The following is a 4,826-nucleotide window of genomic DNA, read 5'->3' on the forward strand; positions in this document are numbered from 1 at the left end:
CTGCAGACCCTAAGGCGTTACAAGTGGCCCAGCTGTTGTCTCCCCTGGGTAGTCTGCTCTGGTGCTCTGCTTCACCCACTATGCATTTCCCCTCCACAAGGTTCTCATGCATTCTGACTACCTAAAGTCCTGCAACCAGTTCCCAAAGTCATGTCCCAGAGGGTAGATGACACCATTCTCAGTGCAGAGGAAATACAGGCCATCTGCGGAGGGAACCACCCAGTCTTTCTATATGAGAGTGCATGGTCCAACTATGGTCCCATAACCAGAAACACTCTGGGAAGGTGAGAGTGTATCCGGAAGGCTCCCACACATATGCACCTATCAGAAGGTAATTCTCCTTGGATCTCTATCATCTCCACTCCTCTTCTTAGTCGAGGTACTAACTGCTTTTGTTCAACATTTCTTATCAGAGATGTTTATACAACAAGCTATTGTAGGAAATACAATGTCTCCTTCTGGGTAGTAGATCCCTCTGGCTAAGAGAAGCAAGAAATCAACATCTACACACAGCTCCACTCTCCAGTCTGGATGGGGAATGGGGAGTAGGAGGAAACGTCAAGCTCAAGGGTCATATAAGGGCCAAGAAATGTTCAATACCAGTGAGCATCACAAACCTCACTCAAGAGAAACACTTACAGCCACTACACTAGGGGTGAGAATAAAATATTTGACCAAAATGGCAGGTTAATTTTTCAAATCATTTTATTGGGAGCTCAGACAGCTCTTATCACAATCCATACATACATCCATTGTGTCAAGCACATTTGTACATTAGTTGCCATAATCATTTCCAAAACATTTTCTTTCTACTTGAGCCCTTGGTATCAGATCCTCATTTTTTCCCTTCCTCCCCCACCCTTCTTCCCTCCCTCACGAACTCCTGATAATTTTTTTCATGTCTTACACTGGTAATTTTGCATGACCCGCAAATGCTGTTATAAATATACAAATGACCCTTGGCAGAAAAAAGGTTCCCCAGCCCTGCTTTCATCCATAGCTGGACTCTTCTGTACATATCAGAGCAAAGTACAGGCATGGTTGCTTCCCACGACAGTGTTTGGGTTCCTTGGGCTCAGAGTTCCTCTCCTGCAGCACAGTGTTACAGGAAACGTGCTTCTATGTGGCACTCCAGTGGCCTTACGTGTCTCGACACAGGTCACTGAGGCGAGGCTAGTCACAGCTGACCCAAATTCCACAAAATGCATTTGGGCTTCCCAAGTAGGAAAGCTTTGCCAGGGACTGGGCCAAGACCATTTTGTTGTTGTTGTTTAATCATTGTATTGGGAGTTCTTATAGATACCATAACATTCCATAGTTCAATCACATCAAGCAGTGTTGTACAATTGCTACCACAATCAGTTCCAGACATTTTCTTTCTTCTTGAACTCCTTGATATCAGTTTCCCTTTACCCCTTCCCTCCCCCACCCTGCCCCTCAGGAACCCTTATGTTTTTTTTCTATAATATTTTGGAGAGGTTTTGTTTGGGGGGAGGTTGTTTTGTCATATCTTACATAATCCAGTATATCCATGACAGGCAGTTCTGTTGTGCGATCCCATCCAGTGAGGTTATACAGTCACCAGTGCTATCAGCTCCCTATTCCTTTCTTCCACCACCACTCCCTCTTCCTGTATCCTCAGGGAACCATTACTCCTGTTACTGTTTCTGAAGGGTTGTCTAGCTTGGTGTTCATGTATCAAATGATCTTAAACCAAGACTATTTCTTTTTTGTTTTGTTTTGTTTTTTTAAGTCATTTTATTGGAGGTCATACAGCTCTTATACATACATCAATTGTATAATGCACACTTATACATTCATTGCTTTCATCGTTCTCAAAACTTGCTTTCTGCTTGGGTTCCTGGGATCAGCTCCTCATTTTCCTTTTTCTACTCCCCCTCCCTCACCGCTCCCCCTCCCCCATAAACCCTTGATAGTTTATAAATTATTATTTTATCTTTTTTTTTCTTCTTTTACATTTTATTAGGGACTCAAACAACTCTTACCACAATCCATACATATACATACATCAATTGTATAAAGCACATCCATACATTCCCTGCCCCAATCATTCTCAAAGCATTTGCTCTCCACTTAAGCCCCTTGCATCAGGTCCTCTTTTTCCCCCCCCCTCCCTCCCCATTCCCCCCTCCCTCATATGCCCTTGGTAATTTATACATCGTTATTTTGTCATATCTTGCCCTATCCGGAGTCTCCCTTCCCCCCTTCTCTGCTGTCCCTCTCCCAGGGAAGAGGTCACATGTGGATCCTTGTAATCAGTTCCCCCTTTCCAACCCACTCACCCTCCACTCTCCCAGCATCGTCCCTCACACCCTTGGTCCTGAAGGTATCATCCACCCTGGATTCCCTGTACCTCCAACCCTCATATGTACCAGTGTACAGCCTCTGTCCTATCCAGCCCTGCAAGGTAGAATTCGGATCATGGTAGTTGGGGGGAGGAAGCATCCAGGATCTGGGGGAAAGCTGTGTTCTTCATCGATACTACCTCACACCCTAATTAACCCATCTCCTCTCCTAAACCCCTCTATGAGGGGATCTCCATTGGCCGACACTTGGGCCTTGGGCCAAGACTATTTCTTATCCATTGCACAAACTACCTCTCATGAGACAGCTCCTCATCACCTCCCAGGTTCTGATGAGGGTCAAGGCATTGTCCCCACTTAGGGTACAGCTACCGGCTATTAACCTGCTTAGCTGCAGCACCGATTGGCTCCTCAGTAACAAGGCGCCCTACATTGGGGCCTTTTCTTTCTCTGTCACACTGCAGGACAAGGAAAGCCAGAAGCAGGCACTTTGCTGATCTGGCCTTTTCTGTCTACGTGAGTAATAAACTGGCTATAAAAATCAGCTGGTTGTCTCTTTGTGGGTCAAATTCGTCAAAATCCACTACCTGTGCAGATGCACCCATCCTCTGTGCAGCACCCTGTAGGAATTAGGTCTCAGAGAACCAGCACTCGCAAATACTGATATTGGGCCACTGCTAGAGATGTGGATTCCAATGCTTTCTGTGACTCAGCAGCGCAGGTCACACCCATAAAACTGTGCTAGTTTACAAGTAGAGCAAATTCTCACACCTCCACAGTTGTGCAACCAGCTGGCATGTTTTCAAGAACAATGCTTTCTCCAGTACCCGGAAGATCATGTCTGATGTGACTGGGGAGGGGTAGGAAAGCCTCAAACCTGTCACAGCAAATCTCTTTTAAGTGGGAGCAGAGTTAGAGAGACAGCAGGGATGGGTACATGCCTCCTGAGCCCATAGCTGGAATCTCTTTAGCTAAAGCCTCAAGGCGAGAATGCTGGGATGATTCCCTGACTCACCACATGCTTGGGGGCAACTGTCCTTGATTTCCTTGCAGCTTCTCCCACGGGAATGAAGGGAAGAGCCCCGGGAGCAGCTAGAGCATCTCAGGAGTATGAGTCGCTGGTAAACGATCTGTTAATAGTTCTCGTTAGCAATCTACAGTCACTGACACCATCATTCTGGTCCACCATGCCCAGCCCCTGCCTAGAAGACAAATTCACTGTCAGAAGAGACAATAATGCTTCTCACTAATAAACTGAAGCTGCTGACGTCTTTTTTTGTCCTCAAGTCCTAGCCCCCACCCTGCAGCCATCACTCACTGGTTATGATGTGAGACTCCAGGATTCTCTCTGCTAAGACTGAAGACTGTCAGACGCCAAATCTAGTAGAGATTACAAACCTGACTTCTTTCCCTCAACCAACTTGCATTAAATCCCTGCTGTGAGCATCAAACGCACACTAGGCGGTCCAAGACAACTGGGCACATTTGATGAAGAGATGGATTGTAGAGGGAGGGAGCACAAAAAGGGCACCCAGCTGAGCAGGGAAAGTGAGAGGCCTGGCGGAGCAGAGGAAGGTGACTGTCTAAGGAAGTGGGGAGATGTGATGCCGAAAAGGTTGGTTTTGAAAGGACAAACAGGAGCTGGCTATAAGCCGGAGGGGAAATGGGGAAGCAGACTCCTGGCAGGAGAGCAGGCACATAAACTGCACGAAGGGATACCATAGCAAATCCAGACTGCCGACAAACTAGAGGCCCATCACTTACAGTGTGTGGCCAGGGCGCACACACGGAGCTGGGAAGCTCACTGAGGCCAGAGGATTGTGGGATATAAAAAGACTTTCCGCCAGCTTTGTCTCCCCCAAATATATGCCTAACCTAAGAGGATGTTTGCCAGCTCAAGGTGGGAGGTCAGATGCTAAGATATATTCTCCCTGTAGGCCAGGAGTCCTCAAACTTTTTAAACAAGGGGCCAGTTCACTGTCCCTCAGACCCGTTAGAGGGCTGGACTGTAGTTAAAAAAATAAAAACTTGCAGCTGTGTCAAATTCAGTGTCTGCCCCACCCATGGCTGGCACCGGCCCAAAAGGCTGCCACAGAGACACTGTAACTCATAGGCCCTGTTCCTCTGGTGAGGTTCAGGGATAAATTTTGTTACAGACATTGAAAAAACAAAACTATGAACAAATTCCTATGCACACTGCACATATCTTATTTTGAAGTAAAAAACAAAATGGGGCAAAAACACCTGGCAGGTCGGATAAATGTCCGCTGCGGGCCACATGTGGCCCTGGGGCCGTAGTTTGAGGAGGCCTGCTAGGCATTCAGCCACCCAGAGCAATGAGGCACTATTGTTTATCCCACCATAAGTGGGGCTCACTCCCTGCTGTTAAGAGCAGTGGATTCTTTTCCACAGAAAGCTTAGAATAAGTCAAGTCTCCAGTTCAAGGACAATCCAGGTTATGCAACATCTTGAATCTAGGATCTGCCCATCTTGTCACATGTG

General features: G+C 46.8%; 1 non-coding gene across 1 annotated transcript; it reads left to right on the forward strand.

Moving 5' to 3' along the window:
- The first annotated feature begins 4,353 nt into the window (after window positions 1-4,353).
- On the forward strand, window positions 4,354-4,486 carry LOC142437676 (small nucleolar RNA SNORA5). Its single transcript, XR_012782214.1, has one exon. It is a non-coding gene; the product is annotated as a small nucleolar RNA SNORA5 (small nucleolar RNA).
- Window positions 4,487-4,826: the final 340 nt, after the last annotated feature.

The sequence above is a fragment of the Tenrec ecaudatus genome, chromosome 1 (genome assembly GCF_050624435.1).
Source record: "Tenrec ecaudatus isolate mTenEca1 chromosome 1, mTenEca1.hap1, whole genome shotgun sequence".
In the NCBI taxonomy this organism is placed as follows: Eukaryota; Metazoa; Chordata; class Mammalia; order Afrosoricida; family Tenrecidae; genus Tenrec; species Tenrec ecaudatus.